Genomic DNA, 19,262 nt, shown 5'->3' with positions numbered 1-19,262 from the left:
GCGCGTCACGCCGCCCCGCCCACCGCGCGCCGCCGCCCGGCCCGCCCGTCCGCGGCCCCGCCCACCGCGCGCCGCCGCCGCCCGGCCCGACCCTCGGCCCCGCCCATGATTAGACCCCGCCCCTAGGCCCCGCCCCTCGTCCACCGCTGCCCGCGCGCCACCCGAGTCGCTGTTCCGGATCCCGCAGTGTTGCGGCTGCGGGAGCCGCCGGCTCGCCGCCCCCGCGCCTGCACCTGTGCCCGCAGGTGTCGTGCGCCCCGCGTAGTGACAGTCCTCCGGCTGAGGAAGCCTGCCCGGGAGCACCCCTGTTGCCCACAACGGCGCTCCCTGGCCTCGTTGCCCTTCTCTCTGAGCACCTACTTCCCAGGTGGCCGGGCGCGCGGGCCCTCAGCCCCATGAGAGCCCTCGGGAGACAAAGGGAGTCGAGCTGGAGTACGCTCGCTCTCCGAGGACGGGGCGCTCGACGCTAGGGCCAGCCTCAGGGTCGCGGTGTCTATCACAGGAGATGAGTGAATGCATCACAGTGCCCACCACCCTGTCCGAGGGCAAGCAGGCCCTGCAAATGAGGGAAGGGCACCTGGCATTGCCTCCACCCCGGGCCTTAGACATCCCCAGGAATTTCTCTTTGGATAAGGAGGATTCTTCTCCATTATAGGAAAGACAGCAAGGTGAAATGGTGATAAATGGCTTTGACCTACATCCTCTGTGAAAGTCTCAGAAACTCAGGAGCCTGGGGAACGGTGCCCAGCTGAAGCCCCAGCTCATGGTTTCAGTGGGGAAACACAGGCCCAGCAAAGGCAGGCACGGAAGGATGTTCTGGCCTCAGATCAGGGCCCGGCTCCTCCAGGAGCGAGCAGCCTGGTCCTGTCCCAGGTGGAGGACAGAGCTGGAGAGAGGACCCCACTGTCAAAATCCAAAACAAACAGAGACCAACCTTGCAAACTCCCTGAACAGACACCACCAGTTTGGTCATACCAACGAAGCTGAAGGTAGCGGATTTTGCAAGGCTAAGTTGACCCAAGTCATTTCTTGCTGTGCCTCTGAAAATCAGGAGCAAAGCTTACTCTCTTTTCCGAGGTTGATGTGGAAGGGCCACTAGCCAATTCCATCGCTTAGGAAAATTCTGATATGAAAACCAATCCCTGTGGAGAATGAACACTGTGCTTTCTCACCATAGAAGCTGCTCTTTAAGGACACCCCCCTGAGCCCCATTCCGTGTTTTGGTTTGAGTGTTCCCGGCTTTTCCAACTGTCTTTTTGGTGTATACACAACAAACTCAATCATGACGGCTTTGGCCATTCGTTGGTTTTATTTACTTCTGTTACATAGGGACTTTTGACGTTTCATGGTGTCAGAAGTGGGATTCAAACAGAAGACAGCCCCCCACCCCCACCCCACACACAGACCCCGAGGCTGCTGAGCAAACAGACCCTGGCACCCACAGAGCCCACTGAGCTCACCACTTTCTTGTCGACCCTGAAGAGTGAAGGTGAGTCTCTCGAATCTGAGCTCTCTCTCTTAGGTTCTAAGCTGCCCAACTTTATTGTGCATGCCTGCTCAGATGGCCAGTGTTTGTGTGCAAGACTCTCTATTTGCATCCTGTAAGGACCCTTTTGGAGCTGTGTTTTGGAGTCATTTTGTCCTTTAGCAGCTTCTGTTTGCCAATCAAAGAATGCATTCCATTTTCTCTCTCTTGTTTTTGAATAAGGTATGAAGGAGATGGGTTTTTGTTGTTATTTTTTTTTTTTTTGGTTTTGGTTTTTTTTTTGGGGGGGGGGGGTAAGGGAGAAAGGAAGTAATTTTGTCTTGAATTAAAATGATTTTTCCAGAATAAGAAGGGGAAAAGATAGGACAAGATCTAAATGGTTAAAGAATGTTGCAGGTTTGTGGAAAGAGATCTTGAAAAAGGAATTTAATGTGAAGTCAAGCTAAGATTGGAATGGATTTATTTAACTTAAAAAAAAAAAAAGGATTTTAGGAGAGCCTGGCTGGCTCAATCAATGGAGCATGCCACTCTTGATCTCAGGGTTGTGAGTTCAAGCCCTGTGTTGAGCGTGGAGCCTACTTAAAATAAAAAAAAAAAAAGGGGGGGGGCGCCTGGGTGGCTCAGTCGGTTAAGCGTCTGACTTCAGCTCAGGTCACGATCTCGCGGTCCATGAGTTCGAGCCCCGTGTCGGGCTCTGGGCTGATGGCTCAGAGCCTGGAGCCTGCTTCCAATTCTGTGTCTCCCTCTCTCTCTGCCCCTCCCCCGTTCATGCTCTGTCTCTCTCTGTCTCAAAAATAAATAAACGTTTAAAAAAATTAAAAAAAAAGAATTTTAATATCAAAAGTACATGGTACAAAATTAGAATTTGGTTTTTGCTGTTAAAATCACATTTTTTTTTTTTAGATTGTCAGTCTGCCCCTAACAAGAAATTGTAAACAAAGGTGTTTCTGTACTTTTAATGTATTTTGCCTGCAAAGCAAAGATTCTGTATTTTATGAAAATAATTTCATGTGCTTTGTCCTTACCAAGTCTCGGATTAGGTAGGAAAATAACTGAGTCCTCTGTATTAAAAGAACTGAGTTTCATTTTTGCAACCCTGTAACTTTCTGTACCTGCCTCTGAAATTTTAATTGTCACTTGGTAGGAATGAATAACTAAGTACTTTACTGTTTTCACAGTGAACTCTGATCCTGTTTGATCACGTGTTTTAAACCTTTGGCTATTTTTGACAAATTTCTCACATATCAAATTCTAAATGAAGTCCTTTTGACCCCAAACTAACTTTGGGATTTTAAAAAGGATCCCTAGACTATCTCAAAAGATTTGTTCCCTCTCCTTATAAAAGAGATGCTGAACAAATTATGTTTTGTTACATTCCATGGGAAGCATTGTCAAATAAAAAATGAAGTCTTTAGCTGGTATCTGTATAAATATATGTTAGTAATATAAGCATTCCAGAATTTCTATGAAATTCTTAAAGTCTGACATGTCCTGCTATAATGTTATGTCATAATTCAGGTTATTGTTTTAAAATGTATGTCACATAAAATAACCAAATTTCTGGGGCTTCTGGGTGGCTCAGTCGGTTGAGTATCCAACTTCAGCTCAGGTCATGATCTCAGGGTTCGTGAGTTCGAGCCCCACATCAGGCTCTGTGCTGACCTGCTTCAGATTCTGGGTCTCCCTCTCTCTCTGCCCCTCCCCTGCTTGCTCTTTCTCTCTCTCTCTTTGTCTCTCTCAAAAATGAACATATTTTTTTTTTAATAAGAACCAAATTTCCTTGTCAAAGGCATTATAATGAACTCTCACTACATCTTTAACCATGGCCATTTTTAAGCCTTTTGCCATTTACAGACACTTACTGTTTTATTCTGATGGTTTCACAAAAAACGTTCCTGCAAAAATGCTTCCTTTACAAAGACATTCATGGGAACAACCCTAACAAGCAGTCCAGAATGCAAGTTCTCTGAAAACCTCAAGACCATAGCACTGAACTGAGTGAGGATTTCTGAAACTTTAACGGAAAACTGACTGAGTCGTAAAGCCGCTAACTCAAGATGAAGCAAAACAATTTTGTTAATTACAAAACACTGAACAAACTGATAGAGATGACTGTAATTTGGACGACTTCATTTACAGCGTTGCTGGTTCTTTAATGTCTTGTTTTCCAGATGTAAAGGATCCTTTTTCTCCTCTGTCTGAAGTTATCTATGACTCACAACAGTTTGGTAAAGTGTATCTTTGCAACAAAGGTTGAAACATTTTTCTTCCCCCTCCCCCCACTCCTCCAGAAATTAGAAACTCTTACTATTCTCTTTTTAAATTGTTTTATTTTTTAATTAAATACTCTTATTTTTCATGACAATATGTGTGTTTGCATAAGTTTAAAAATAATCTGTTCTCCCTATAACAAGACAAAACTGGCTTGGCTTCCTGGCCTGGAGATGCTTTTGAAAGTCTAATCTGAGTTCCTTTATGAAACATTCCAGCAAAGTAGATTTAAAAGCACCTATAAGGGGGCGCCTGAGTGGCTCAGTTGGTTAAGCATCCAACTTTGGCTCAGGTCATGACCTCATGGTTCACGGGTTTGAGCCCCTCTTCAGGCTCTGCCTTGACAGTTCAGAGCCTGGAGCCTGCTTCGGATTCTGTGTCTCCATCTCTCTTTGCCCCTCCCTGTTCTCTCTCTCTCTCTCTCTCTCTCTCTCTCTCTCTCTCTCTCTCAAAAACAAATAAATAAACATTTTTGAAAAGCACCTATGTGATCAATCACTATTCCTGTGTACTTATGTAAATAATCATACCAAGTATTTGGAAACAGTCTTAATTTGCAAGCAAATTAGTCTTACTGTGGTTATCTTTGATAGACAGGGGATGATTACAGAGAGAAAATAGGCTTCGATAATACATCTTTGTGGATATCAGATTCTAGTGCTGTTTCTTGTCTCTGAGATTTTGTTTTCTACCTGTAATCTGGACTGCATCCTGAATTCTTCCGGTCTCCTCCAAAATTTGGCTAGAATTTTCCAAACTAACATTTCCAATTCTCCCATTCTCTGGACTTGGAATCTTTATGAAACTAAAACCGTCCTTTGCCCAACGCTGGACAACTCGATGTCAACTTCGGAGAGCTCAGCACAACAGCTCGTGTGTGGACGGCGACCCGTGCCTGGGGCCGTGTGACTGCTTGGAAAGATCCCCAGGCACATTCATGCCGCAAGCCAGAGAAACGGGTCAGATCACCACTGCCCTGCGCTCGCCTCATCTGAAGAGTCTCCAACCCCGACGTCTGCAAACTCAACTGGCCGCTCTCCAAACTCAGAAACTGAATTTGTAATTTGCTTGAAGTATTAACCTTTGTCTTTTGTTGCCGTAGAAATCTCTGTCGTTAAACTACCCGCTCGCTCGCGTCGTATAGAGACCTGATTTAGATGGAGCCCAGCTGAGGCACTGGCCAACACCCTCAAGTTCACCCTGTCCCAAGCAACTGTTGGGCGATGTGACTGTTAAGGCATTATGCATGCTTTTGAAAAATAACTTTAAAAAAATATAACGCATTTAATGTATTTGAATTGTGACATCTTCGCTCCTGGGAACCTCGGCTCCGGGGAACTTTTCAGTCCTCGGGTATTGCTGCTCTTACGGTCATCATGCTGGGCTCTCCACTACCTTGTACACTCTCCAGGGTTTGAAATGCGGTAGGCAGCTCCTGGTGTGCCAAATGGTACCCATTAGGACCAATCCCCTGGATGAAATCAACAAGAACCACAGAAATGATGGAGACTGCGACCACGGCCCTTGGGCCTGAGGACTCAGCAAGTCTGAAGGTGAGGGAACCCCACTGACAGAGCCACCAGAAAGGGGACCCCTCTGTCAAAATCCAAAACAAACAGAGACCCACCTTGCAAACTCCCTGAACAGACACCACCAGTTTGGTCATACCAACGAAGCTGAGGTAGCGGACTTTGCAAGGCTAAGTTGGCCCAAGTCATTTCTTTCTTTTTTTTTTTTAATTTTTTTTTCAATGTTTATTAATTTTTGGGACAGAGAGAGACAAAGCATGAACCGGGGAGGGTCAGAGAGAGAGGGAGACACAGAATTGGAAACAGGCTCCAGGCTCTGAGCCATCAGCCCAGAGCCCGACGCGGGGCTCAAACTCACGGACCGCGAGATCGTGACCTGGCTGAAGTTGGACGCTTAACCGACTGCGCCACCCAGGCGCCCCGACCCAAGTCATTTCTTGATTGTGCCTCTGAAAATCAGAGCAAAGCTTCCTCTCTTTCCCGAGGTTGATGTGAGAGGACCGCTAACCAATTCCCTGCCGTTGAGGAAAATTCTGATGCGAAAACCAGTCCCTGTGGAGAATGAACACTGCTTTCTCACCATAGAAGCCGCTCCCTAAGGACACCCCCAAGCCCCCTTCTGTGTTTTGGTTTGAGTGTTCCCGGCTTTGCCAACTGTCTTTTTGGTGTATACACAACAAACTCAACAATGACGGCTTTGGCCATCCGTTGGTTTTATTTACTTCTGTTAGGTAGGGATGTCTGGCGCCTCCCAAGTCACGTGGCCCGCCAGCCCACCAACGCCACCCCCCCCCCAGCACTAGGATGGGAGGCTGAGCCCCTTGACCGTTCCTGGGTCCGTCTTGCAGAAAAAGCGAGCTGCCTCAAAGAGGCTGCACGTCTGAGTTCCGGACGAAGAGCGGAGGAAACTCGCCAGGGCTCTGGGGGCGACCACAGGCCTCCCGTGGGCACGGCTGCACCTGCTGAGGGGCGTTCAAGAGCCTCAGTTGCCTTGTGGGGGGGATTCTAGGAAACAGGCAGGAGAGAGTGCCAGGAAGTTTGTGGGCCTGTGGTCCACGGTTAGCGCCGCAGTGTGGCTTGGCATTCAGGAAGCCGCCTGGAGAAATGGGCCTCTTCCTGAGCGACCTCGTTCTCACTGGGCGTGCCGGGCCTCGGGGGCTAACCGGGCACACGGGTGTTTGCTGACCACCTCTACACCGGCCCATCGCTCCAGGGTCGATCCCCCACCCCCGCCCCGACGTCCCCTGGGATGTGCAAGGGGCCTCCTCAGAGGAAAGCTGGGGCTGCCGGCCCCTCGGGTTGTGAACGATTTGGTTCCTCGAGTCCACTTCCCCCTATCTGGACCTCAGCGTCTTCTAGAACGTTTGGTTTCTGAGAGCAGCTCCGAGGTTCTCCCACATCAGCTCCCCGAAGGCAGGAAGAGCCGGACCCTGGGCGGCTGGGACGAGGTGGAGGGTGCAGGTGTGACCCGGGCACTCCTCACTGCACAGTCCTGGCCTCAGTTTCCCCAACTGTAAAACGGGCTCAGAAAAATAGAAGGAAGGTGGGTTTTTCAATGAGTCACGTAGAAACGGCGTGACGACCATTTGCAAAAAGAGGTCCTCACCGCACATCAGTATTGTACATTTCCAATGGACCAGAGACCTGACGTTCTTAAGAAGAAGCCGGTAAGTGATGAAAACCTTCTGGAAATGGGCTGTGGAAACGCTTGCACAACAACGAGAACGTACTGGGTGCCACTCAGCTGTGCGCTTAAAAGGGGTGAAAATGGAAATCTTGGGGCGCCTGGGTGGCCCAGTCAGTTAAGCGTCCGACCCTTGGTTTCAGCTCAGGTCATGATCTCACAGTTCGTGAGTTCACGCCTCACGTCAGGCTTTGCAAGGACAGCCCGGAACCTGCTTGGGATTCTCTCTCTCTCTCTGCCCCTCCCTGCTCTCATTCTCTCAAAATAAGTAAATAAACTTAAAAAAAAAATAGTAAACCTTATAAATATTTTCCTGCAATAAAAAATGAATTAAAAAAACATTAAAATATTTGCAGAAAACACGAATGACTCCTTAGAAAACTTTGGAGCAGGAAAAATGTTTTTAAATCACAATTAGAGACCCAGGCCCTGGGAGCGCCTGAGTGGCTCAGTCGGTTGAGCCTCCGACTCTTGATTTCAGCTCAGGTCATGATCCCAGGGTCATGGGATCAAGCCCCACATCACCATGCTAAGCATGGATTGTGCTTAAGATTTTTTTTTTCTCTCTCTTTCTCTCTCTATGCCCCTCTCTCCTGCTCACCTGCTCTTTCTCTCTAAAATAAACCCCCAGACACACTAAAAAAGATTTAAGGCAAAAATCACCATAAGCGAAGTCACAACACAAAGTATACACTAGGGAAAAATATTGGCAACCCACATCACAAAGGTCTACCCCCCTGATCTACAAAAGGCTCCTAGGATTATAAAAGGAAGCGATAAAAAGTGGCAGAGGATATGAACAGATCCCTCAGGAAAAAACATAAAATGACAAACACAGAGAAAGCTGAGTGTGATCAGAGCGGTGCACGTTAACACGGTATCGAAATCCCATTTCGCAGTCATCAGAATCCAGAGTCAGGCGTCGCCGTCAGGCAAGGCGTGGGGAGCAGGCGGCCGCGGCCGCCGGTGGGGGTGCAGGAGGGGAATCCGGGGGCTCCTTCCCCGGAGACCCTGCCCGTCCCCAGACCCGGCCTCCCCCCTCCCAGGGCTGGCTACCACAGGCGCACCTGCTCACGTGTGAGACCTGGGGCGTGCGCGGCTCATCGCGGGGACGCCGGTCGTGACAGCAAAAGGTGAGGCGGCCACGTCCTCGCTAAGGGATCGGCCAGGTGAGCGGCGGGACGCGGGCACCCGGGCGCCCCACGCGAGGCACACGCCAGGTCACGTGCGCGGGCGCGTGAGTCTCGTGAGCGCCGCGTGAGTGGGTGGCCTGCGCCACCTGCGGCGCCAGGAGGGAGGGAGACCCCCGTGTGTTCGTGTGTCTGTCTGTACCTGCCAGGCGGACGCCGCAGGAAGGACAAGGTCAGAACGAGCGTCTGCCCGCACCAGATAAAGCGCCCGTCAGAGCCCCCGGGGAGCCCCGGCGAGAGGCGCCACCTGCCCCTCGACCCCTGTGCGCGCGGCCCCGCCCTCCTTCCAGAGAATCACACGTTGGCAGCGCGGCGGACTCAGGTGGCCCTGGCGGAGGTCCGGGGAACGGGAAGGACCCCGAGGCCCCGAGTTTGACTCCTCCGGGAGAAGAGGAGACGCAGGGGCCAGGCCAACTCCAGCCCCCCCCCCCCCGAGGGGGCACCCTGGCCCCGGAAAGGTGGGGGTTGGACCTCGGACAGCCGGGCCTGGGGGACAAGGTAGGGCGGGCGAGCCGGGCCCTCTGGGAAGTCAGCGGGGCGGGGTGTTTGCGCCCCACGCCCTGTGAGGGGGAAGCCTTTGCAGGCGGATGTTTGCTGACCCGGAACGGATGAGTCATGCGTCAGCGCAGGGCAGGCGGTGCTGGTGCTCGCGACGCCCCTTCCTCGGCCCTCCCGGCCACGACTGCCCCGGAGGATGAAGCTTGGCCGGGGAAGCCCCCCTCCCCGCGCCCGGGGAGCCGGCAGCTCTGCCTCGGCCGGGGTCCACCTGCTCTCAGGGCCCGTCCTCAGCCTCGCTGGGGAGTCTCCAGGGCCTCAGCCCGTCCCCAGCAGCGCGTGCGGGTCCCACCCGTTTCCCTGCAGCGGAGCCCCCCGCCCCCCAACCCTGGGTCCTCTGCCAGGAAGCAGCGATGGCTACCGGGTGACTCGGGGGTGGCTGTCTGCTTGTCCCCGGCTCACTTCTGGGGTGGAGGACTGGGTCGGCGCGGCTTGGGGAGGGGCCAGTCTGGAAACCATCTTTCTCCCGCTAGTGGGGGGAGAGGGGCCCCTCCCTCACCGCAGGTCCGGAGGGAGCACCCTGGCACTGGGCGGCTGCGTGGCCTTGGGCGGGACGCCCCATCTCCGAGCCTGCCTCCACGTCCCTAAACTGGGAGGAGGACGGCCTGAGGTCAGACGCAGCGAGCTCCCAACGAGCTGCCGAACGCTCCCAAACGAAAAGACCCCCGTCGCCAGGATGATGGTATTGAAGAAGTAATAAAGTTGACTTCCGGTCAACACTCTGAGAGCAACCGGGTCAAGATTCCTGAAGAACAAACTTCTCCCGACCCCTCCCACCTGCCCGGGGCGGCAGGTCCGTCCTCTCTGCAGTCCGGCCAGGTTCCTGCTGCCTCCTGGTAGAATCTCCAGCCTGTCGGCTGCCAGCAGGCCCCTCAGACAGAGAATGGTCTGGCACCGAATGTGACTAGCGGGACGTGGAAGTCACAGCGGGACTCGCTGGCCCCCAAACGACCGCAGCGGTATCGATGAGCAGCCGCGGATTCTCTCGCTCTCGTGCCCCACACCCCGGGGGAGGTACTTACTGTGCATTCACCAGACCCTTCCGAGGAGCCGGGCACAGGGGCTCTGCCGTCTCCACGTTACGGAGCGTCGCCAAGCTCCGTGACCACAGCAAGCCGCACCTTCTGGGGATGCCGGGACGGTGCCTTCCCACCAGGAGCCTGGACAGACCTTCCCCACGGCCTTGGCCGACAGAGGACGGCGGGCGTCACGTCCGGCGTCGCGAAGGCCGGGTCGCGAAACAAATCGTCGCGTTTTCCCAAACGCCAACCATTTCTCCCGCTCTCCAGCCCCGGCTGGGCGTCGCACGATTCAGTTCCGTCTCCACGAGGCACCGGCACAGAGCACAGGTGAGGGGCTCCGTCCCCAAGCTGCCCCCGTGTCCCCGGACGCCAGCGCAAGTCCCGGGTCCCCAGGCTGCGCCCGTTGCTGCCCGGCTGACGACAGATTCGGGGTCAGTAATTCTCTGCGATGGAAGCCATCACAGTGCTGCTCACCATGTGAGAGCGTCACGCGTAGGGTGACAGCGTTACCGTAAAGGAAACAGGGCAGGAACAGTCAGAGGAGGACACGCATCAGAGGAGGACACGCATGGACCAGAAAAGAGAAGAGGGACGAGGGCCTTTGCGCCCTGCCCAGGCCGCCGCCCCCGCGGCACATCCTCCACATCCTTGGGTTTGCCCATCGCCCCGGAGCGGCCGCCTCCGCCCCCTCCCTGGAGGCCCAGGCCTCTAATCACACAGGCCACGGTCACGGCCTTCCCCCGCCCCCGAAGCTGACAGTCCCACCAGCAGTCACCTCCTGAACGCAAACTCGGGTAAGGTCAGGGCGGGCTCATCGGGGATGACAAAAGATGTTCGCACCATTCAGGAAACACCAAGGCTTTTAGGAACCCGGGGGGAAGACGGACGTATCTTTCTTATTTTAATGCATCACGGCGCAAAGCAGCTCTGGGAACCCAGAGCCACGTGGTGCGGAAGCCCGAGTCACGAGCCGGTGAGCAGGGACGCTCGAGGACGAGAAGCACCCAGCCGAGCCCCGTCGACCCGGCCGTAACACATCACAGCAGAGGATCCGGTGGAACCGTCGGTTGTAAATGATCGATACCACGAGAAACGCCAATTTGCACCTGACGTCAAGATGCCAAGATCTGGACGCTCCTTTGGGGGCCTCCACTGAGCCCGAGGTCACTTTGGACCCGCCCCAACCTGGGACACCTTGTCCCTGACCAGAATGTCTGCACCGAAAGTCAGGGCGCGGGGCGCAGGACGAGTGTGTGGTGGCACTTTTCTGCGAAGGAAACACGGGCTGCGGCTGCCGTCAGGACACCGCGTGGAATTCCTCGGACGTTTATTTTACGTATTTATTTACTTTTAAGAAAAGCGAATGAGGGTCTTTTTCTCATTTCAAACCTACTAATATGCTCTTTGCAGAAAACTTGAATCCCAAACAAGGAAAGAAAACCACATGTAGCCCCCCCCCCCCGCCCCCAATAGGACAGCACTGGGGACACTTGGAGGGCTTATAGGGACAGTGAGACAAAGTGTGAAGTCAGGTCTGTGCTGTGCAGGGCGGGAGGGCTGCAGTCACTGCTCTGGGTCCCTCCCACCCCACCCCACTCCCACCCCACTCCCACCCAGCCCCCGGACCAAGAGAGAAGGAGGGGGCACAGGCCAAGGGACTGTCATCCCCTGAGGAGATGCCGCATCTGGGGGACGAGACTTTCCCCATCCATGCCTCCTTTCAGTCCTGCCTGACGTGGGCTGCGATCACTACCCAGCCCCGTGCCCTTGGCCTCTGCCCCCCCCCCACTGCTGACCGGTCACAGGGTGTCCCCAAGAGCTCCCACCAAAGAAAGCCTAGGGGTGCCTGGGGAGCTCAGCTGGTTGAACCTCCAACTCTTGACTTGGGCTCAGGTCACGATCTCACGGTTCGTGAGTTCCAGCCCCGCGTCGGGCTCTGTGCTGACAGCTCGGGGCCCGGAGCTGCTTCGGATTCTGTGTCTCACATTCTCTCTGCCTCTCTCTCTCTCAAATAAATAAATACATTTTTTTAATTAAAAAAAAAGAAACACAAAAAACAAAAAACTCTACGTCCCCTCTGCAGCTTCAGCCTTTCCAGGGGAAACTTTGGAATGTGGGTGAGGTGCTAGCTGGGCGAAGGGATTCCCTACTCCTTAGTCCACGGCCCTGCTTGCCCTGGTTCCTAAACTGTGTCCCCCAGAAGCCCCGGGTCCCACAGAGACAAGCCATGCAGAGGGGCCCCGGGGGCACCCAGCTTTTATCTGCCCTGCCCTTTGTGGCTGACACGAGTGTGCCCCCTCAAAGGCTTGCAGGGGTGGGGAGACCACAGCCGGCTCCCCTGCGTTTTCACCCCGGAGCCCAGAGCTGGGCGGCCCCGAACTCAGCCTCAGCCTGGGTCCCGGGAGTGTGGGTTACGCGGGGTGGGGTCTCCAGAGCACGAGCTCCTGAGCCTTGGGGCATCAGCGTGTGACATCGAGGGCCTCTACCCTGACCCTAATTGAGGACAAAGGGAAACGGACGCCCGGCCAGAGGGGCACAGTTGCCATGGGACCAGGCGTGTTCCCCGCAGCGACTCTGCTCTGCGCACCCGGGGTCCCGGAGAAACTGCTCTCTGCCACCACCAGTGTTTCCTCCCGGCAGCACGTTTGGGTGCTAGGTGCCTGGACCCCAGTCCTGCTTCCTCTACCTCTACCCCCCCCCCGAACACTTGGGGGTGCCCGCAGGTGAGAAACCCAGGACTCGGGGCCTCCCGGGGTCAGAGAGCTCGGATTCCCGTGCCTGTTCCTGCGGCTGCTTGCTCCCTTCCCGTGACGGGGGACTCATTTCCTCGTGAGCCAGCCCGTTCTATTTTCAGACAATTGTTGGAAAGTACTTCCCGCCTCCAGCCAGAGGCTGCCTCCCCGGAGCTTCCGCTCGCTGCCCGGCCGAGTCTCAGATATCACACCGCTCGGCCCGGCTGCCAGGGCCCCGGCCTTCCTGGGCACTGGCAGAGCGGGGTCCCTACGGCCCCCTCGCACGCAGCCCTCCAGCCTCACCGCAGGGGCGTCTCGCGGGCGGATTCCGGCGTCCCAGGCTCTGCAACGGACTGTTCGCTAGCAGAGGAAATTCCAGAAACCTCCGCCTGAGCATAGACGGGTCTCCGAACTTGCCCCAGCCCCCCCTCCCCCCCAGCACACGGGCATCTAGGTCCTGATAACCGCTGACTCATGGCTTTGAGACTCAGGCACCAGACTGGTGGGGCTTCCGGCAGGGGTGAAGCAGTTTCTAAATTTAGTGGGCGAGGTAGTTGGGAACTGACCAGCGCCCCGGGGAGCCCTGGGTCTCCTCTCCCCGTCCCCCCACCCAGAGCGCCGGGAAGGGCCAGGCCTGGGCTGGGGCTGGGGACACTGACCGGCCCGCGCCCCAGCTGCTTCCTGGCCCGGAGGCAGTTAGGCCACAGGCAGCTGCGGGCCCGCCACTCTCACCGTCTCCCCTGGGGGACTGGCAGGTCCCTGTTTACCTCCGTCCCTCCCTCACCCTGCGGCCACCCAGCCTGGCATTTCAGCTTCTGGGAGGAGCTGCCCGCCTGGTCCCTGCTGCAGGGAATGCCCCCCCCCCCCCGGCCTTGGTGTCATCTGTACCACCAGTCGCCAGGTCGGGGCCAGGTGCGGGTACGGTTCTCGCCATGACCCTGGGACGCGGTAAAGATGAACGCGGCTGCCCCCCTGACGCGCCCCTCAGGCCTGTGCCAGCTCCCGATGCTCCCGGCTTCCCTGACCGGGACCTCGCCCTGTGGGTGCTGTTCCTTGGTCCTGGCGGGTGGCCCTTGGATGCAGCAGGAGGCCGCAAGGACAGTGCTGCGGGCCACCCACTGGGAGACGAACAGCGGTTCAGCAGTGACAGGAGGTTGTCAGGTGCCAGCTAGGTCCAGGGGCGTTGGGGCCGTGGGTGTGGGGGCGAAGGAAGAAGGCCACACGAGCAAAGACCGGTGATGGATAAGGGCGGCTATGGGAGGGGGGGCTCTGATGTGGGAGTGGGAGTGGGGGCAGGCTCCTGACATGGGAGTGGGAGTGGGTGGCTCCTGACGTGGGAGTGGGAGTGGGGGGCTCCTGACGTGGGAGTGTAGGGGTGGGGCTCCTGTCGTGGGAGTGCGGGGAGGGGGGGTCCTGACGTGCGGGGGGCAGCTCCTGACGTGGGAGTGGGGGGGCTCCTGATGTGGGGGGGCTCCTGATGTGGGACTGCAGGGGGGGCTCCTGACGTGGGGGGGCTCCTGACGTGGGAGTGGGGGGGCTCTGATGTGGGAGTGGGAGTGGGGGGAGGCTCCTGACATGGGAGTGGGAGTGGGGGGCTCCTGACGTGGGAGTGCAGGGGTGGGGCTCCTGTCGTGGGAGTGGGGGGGGGGGCTCCTGACATGGGGGGGCAGCTCCTGACGTGGTAGTGGGGGACTCCTGATGTGGGGGGGGCTCTGATGTAGGAGTGGGAGTGGGGGGGGCTCCTGACATGGGGGGGCTCCTGACGTGGGAGTGGGGGGCTCTTGACGTGGGAGTGGGGGGGCTCCTGACGTGGGAGTGGGGGGCTCCTGACATGGGACTGCGGGGGGGGGCTCCTGACGTAGGAGTGGGGGGGCTCCTGACGTGGGAGTGCAGGGGTGGGGCTTCTGTCGTGGGAGTGCGGGGGGGGGCTCCTGATGTAGGGGGGGCAGCTCCTGATGTGGGAGTGGAGGGGGCTCCCGACGTGGGAGTGGGGGGCTTCTGACGTGGGAAACAGCAAGAGCAGAGTCCAGAGAGCAGAGCCCCATGAGGCGCCGGCAGGTGGCAGCCAGGGACACACGCCCACGCTACCCGGGCGGTGGCCCAACACTGTCGGGCCACATTTGGAAGCGGTCTTTGACGGTCTGAGTCAGGTAAGGGTCTGAGATCACCCTGGATCAGGGCGGCCCTCAGCCACTGACAGGACAGGGGAGACACGGACGCAGAGGCCACGGAAAGAGGCGGCAAGGGCTGGGGATGCCAGCTCCTCCCTGAGCGAGCGACGAGCGCCAGCTGCCGCCGGGAGCCGGAGGGACGCGGAAGGACCCTCCCCCGGAGCCGGAGCGCGGCCCTGACACCTTGACCTCCGACTCGGGCCCCCCCCCCCCGCACCTGCAGAGAATAATCCCCCGCGGTTTGGGCCTCGGTCTGCGGCGTTTGCCACGGCAGCCCCGGGACGCGACACAGTGCGTCTCAGGGAGGCACCTGTGTTGGCACCCACGGGAGGTCGTGGAAGGCAGACCCCTGGGCCCGGCCGAGGCCCCTGCACTCGGTTCTGGGACGGGGCCGCCTCAGTGTCCCCCGCGAGCCCCCCCCCCGCCACGTACCTCGGCGGAGTCCAGGGTGCAGCTTCTGTGGCGGACGCAGTGGCAGAAGAGCAGCACGGCCTGCCCGGGGAGGGAACCCGGAGGGCTTCTCGGAGGAAGGGGTGGGGCTGGGAGGTTTTGAGGCAGAAGAGGGGCGTGTTTCCGGGGGTCCTGCAGGCAGCACGCGGTGGCGGGTCCTGGGCGGGGAGGTCTGCAGGACCTGGGCAGAGGCGGTCCCCCTGCGTCCAGACCCTGGGACCCCCCAAGGGCGAGCTTCTTCGCAAAGAAAACCGCCTCCAGGGTGGTCAAGCCAGAGCCTGCGTCTCCAATCCTGGGTCAGAGGTCAGAGGTCGGGCACAGCCCACTTTCTCCCATCTCCCCCCGCACGCGGTTGGCACTGGGCAGAACCTCGGCAGACTCGGGAGTCTGGCTCTGCTTTGGCCCCTCTTGCCCTCCTCCCGGCCCCTGCCGCCCGCAACGGCCCAGCTCCGCCCGCCCGGGGAAGCCTGGAGGAGGCTCTTCCCCTACGCTCCCCGGGGCAGCCTGGAAGGGCAGGTGGGGAAGCTGGCAGCCGTCGGCGGTGGGAGCAGACGCTCAAACCCAGCCCCCTGCCCGGGGCTCGCCCGGCACCTGCCCCTCTCCCGTGACCTGCCTCCCCTCCGTCTCTCCTCCCACCCGCCCAGCCCAGCCGTCTGTACCAAACAACCTCCACACTCGGTGGCTTCGAAAAGTAAGGACAAGCTTCGCTCACGATGGAGTCGCGTCAGAAGACGACAAGCCAGCCTCGCGGGACCCCACTGTCGAGATCTGGAGTGTCTTGTGCCTGCGATAAATAATGATAGCGAAGGATCGAATCTGCTGGATGAGGAATCCACAGTCCATCCTCAGGGGAAGGTCATGGGCCAGCGCTGGGGGCGGGGGTGGGGGGGAGGGGAGGGCAGCTCTCCCCGGCATAGGACGAGGACGCGGGAGGACGAGACAAGCACAAATGCGCCTCCCGCCAACTGTGGTCATCGTGATGGCGTCGGGCACAGGTCAGCAAGGAAGCTGAAACTGAGTGGCTGGACGTTTGGAGGGTGAAAGACGGGAGAAATCCAGCAGACATCCCTCGAACCAAGTAATCAAGTTATTGCCAGGAGTGAGATAAGTTACACGTAAGGTCACGTGACTACCGACGGGGAAGAAGTTAGCGTCTCTGCACTATCCCTGCCGGAAATGTGTAAGCTGAGCCTAATTGTGAACCAGCAGACAAGCCCGAATTGGGGGGAATTCTACACAGGAACAGGCCTGGACCCTTCCAAAATGTCAATGTCGGGGCACCTGGGTGGTTCGGTCAGTTGAGTGTCTGACTCTTGATTTCTGCTTAGGTCACGATCCCGGGGTGGTGGGATCGAGTCCTATGTTGGGCTCTGCACTGAGCATTGAGCCTGATTGGGATTTTCTCTCTCTCTCTCTCTCTGCCTTCCTTTCCAGCTTGCTCTCTCTCTCTCTCACTCTAAAATTAAAAGAAAGAAAGAGAGAAAGAAAAAAGCCAATGTCGTGAATTACCTAGGAGGGCTCAGGGACTATTCCAGAAGAAAGGCTACAAGGGTGGGGGTGGGTTGGGGGTGGGGGGATAGGGCCATGGAACGCAATGCAGAATCTTGGATTGTCTCTGCCCTAAAGATATTGCTGGAACAGTGGATTGGGGCTTGATAAAGCCGTAGATTAATGAAAAGCATTGCTTTGATGTTAACGTCTTGATGTTGACAATAGCGTGGTTATTGCATAAGACAATTCCTTGTTTTCTGGAAATACACACTCAAGCGTTTACGGGTGAAAAGGAATCTTCTGCTACTCATTCTTAAATGGTTCAGGAAAAAATTACGAATGGATGGAGAGAAAGGGATAGAGCAATGTTCAGGGTTTCAGGATGAAGGCTGTCTAGTACTCGGTACTATTCTTGCAAATTCTGACAATACGTCCCCCGACTTGTTTTAAAGGATTCCTTTTTTGTCGTTTATTTATTTTGAGAGAGAGAGAGAGAGAGAGAGAGAGAGAGAGAGAGAGAGAGAGAGAGAGCATGCAAGCGAAGGCGGGGCAGAGGGAGACAGAGAATCCCAGGCAGGCTCTGTGCCATCAGTGCAGAGCCCGATGTGGGGCTTGAACCCACGAATCGTGAGATCATCTTGTGTGCCGAACCCAAGCTGGACACTTGCTGAATGAGCCACCCGGGCGGCCCTCAAATTTTATTTAGGCTTCAGGGGCTTAAAAGAACAACGGTCACCACCTTGCTCGAGGGTCTGCACTCTGGGCAGGGCAGCAGCGGTGGTCTGTCTCTGCACCCCCACCCCCCCGTCAGGTGGCACAGTGGCTGAGTCACAGCTTGGAGCTCAGCAGGAGCGGCGGGCGGGTTCCAGGAGCCGCCATCCCAGCGACGGGGAGGGAAGTGGGCACGGCAGGCTCCAGAGCGGGCACAGAGGCTGGCGTCTCAGACAACTTTGTTTCAAAACCTCACTGCCCTCCAAAACTATGTAACTGTGTGAGAACAAGGGAACGCTAATCAGCTGGATTGTAATAATCGCTTCGCAAAGCGTACACATATCAAACGTCGCACGTCGTACCTTAAATACCCACAAATTTTGCCAATTATACATCAGCGAGGTTGGAGACAAGTAAGTTTTTCCTGGCTCTTTTCTCGATAACTGTATTGGGCTACAAACCGTAACATTTACCATTTTGAAGTGTGTGATTTGGAGGCTTTTGGTGTTTTCACGCGTTGTGCATCCAGAACCACCCTCAAATTCCACGCGTTTCTATCACCTGGAGAGAAACCCTGTGCCCGCTCACCCACTGCCCTCCCCACCCCCAGTGCCCGCTAATCTGCTTTCCGTCTCTGGGGATTTGCCTGTCCTAGGTTTTTCATATCAATGGAACCAGACAATGTGTGGTCTTTTGTGCATGGCATGTTTTTGAGCTTCTTCGTGCCGTGGATCGTGTTTCCTTCCTCTTTATGGCTGAATAGTATTCCACCATGGGGACAGACCACTTTCTGTTTATCCGTTCATCCGTTGCTAGACGTTTGCTTCTACCTTCTGCCTGGTGCGAACAGTGTCGCCGGGAACATGGGTGTGCAAGGCGTTTATCTGAGCATTTCCAGTTCTCTGGGGTGCATGCTCGGGAGCACTCTGGCAGGGCCCCGTGGCAGCCCGGCCCCTTCCCACCGCCGGGCCACATCTTGGCCAGCACCTGTTGGTGTCTGTCCTCGCCGGGTGCAGCGGCCGCCCTTCCGCTCTGAGCCCTACTCCGTGCCCACGCTGAGGACCGAGGACCAGGCGGTGACCCTGTCCTCCCAGCCCACGCACAGGGCGCCGGCCCGGGGTCCTGGCGTTCCCGCAGGGCAGGGACTGAACGTGGGGGGGCTGCGGGCCGGTGTGGCTGCCAGGCCTCCGGCGGCCTCTGCACTGTGAGTCACGGCCACCTGCTGGAATGAGGGCCCACGTCCCTCTCCCACCCCAGAGAAGCAGGTGCGCTCCTGCTGTGGGCAGAAGGAGGGCTTCGGACCGGGTCTCGGCTGCGGTGGCTACGGCGTGGTACCAGGTGGGGGCCAAAGAGCAAACATTTCCTCATCATGGTTCTGGAGGCCGGGAGTCCAAGAGCCGGGTGCCGCAGCCCTGGTGTCTGGTGGGAGCCCGCCTCCTGGCTTGCAGACGGCACCTTGTCGGGTCCTCATCTTGGGGGGCTGGGGAAGCAGTGGGGGAAAAGTCTCCCAGCTCCGGGCGCTTCTTATAACGGCACCAATCCCAGGACGAGGGCTCCACCCTCCAGCCCTGGCCCTTAGAGCCTTCCCCTGCTGAGGGCAGGGCCTGGGCTGCCAAGCTCCCGGGACCTGCCGGCCGCTTCTGGGGGCCCGTGGTTCTGAGTAAGGACAACGACCACGGCAGGGAGCGTGACGCCTCTTTGGGGGGGGGGGCGCTACGGGGCACCGGGCACCTCCCATGGGCTTTCTGAGTTACACCCTCCACTGCCCTTGGCAAGGTGACCCCACTGCTGCCTCCCTCCCCTGGCAGAAGGGCCCCCACTGGCCACGCCAGGGGGCACGGCTCTGGGCTCCCAGTAGGGCCCCCCCCCCACGTGACAAAGGATCCTCGCTCGTGCCTGCTGTGCCCACCGGTTCTACCAGCCACGGCTGACAGAGGGACCCCCGGTGGGGCCAGCAAGTCCCTTGCCCC

At 57.2% G+C, this 19,262-nt stretch overlaps 2 long non-coding RNA genes across 3 annotated transcripts; one reads left to right on the top strand and one right to left on the bottom strand.

Moving 5' to 3' along the window:
* Nucleotides 1–127: 127 nt before the first annotated feature.
* On the top strand, nt 128–5,049 carry LOC109495033. 2 transcript variants are annotated; one of them, XR_006590921.1, is made up of 2 exons: nt 128–1,489; nt 4,860–5,049. It is a non-coding gene; the product is annotated as an uncharacterized LOC109495033 (long non-coding RNA). The 2 variants fall into 2 exon arrangements; XR_006590920.1 differs by lacking the exon at nt 4,860–5,049 and adding an exon at nt 3,658–3,851.
* A 584-nt stretch (nt 5,050–5,633) lies between these two features.
* Nucleotides 5,634–16,460, bottom strand: LOC111558283. Its single transcript, XR_002739003.2, has 3 exons — nt 15,750–16,460; nt 15,073–15,382; nt 5,634–6,809 (listed from the first exon to the last, which is right to left on the bottom strand). It is a non-coding gene; the product is annotated as an uncharacterized LOC111558283 (long non-coding RNA).
* Between the last annotated feature and the right edge of the window lie 2,802 nt (nt 16,461–19,262).

The sequence above is a fragment of the Felis catus genome, chromosome E3 (genome assembly GCF_018350175.1).
Source record: "Felis catus isolate Fca126 chromosome E3, F.catus_Fca126_mat1.0, whole genome shotgun sequence".
Lineage (NCBI taxonomy): Eukaryota > Metazoa > Chordata > Mammalia > Carnivora > Felidae > Felis > Felis catus.
Note: the sequence above shows the minus strand (reverse complement) of the source record. Positions and strands in the feature narration are given on the sequence as shown.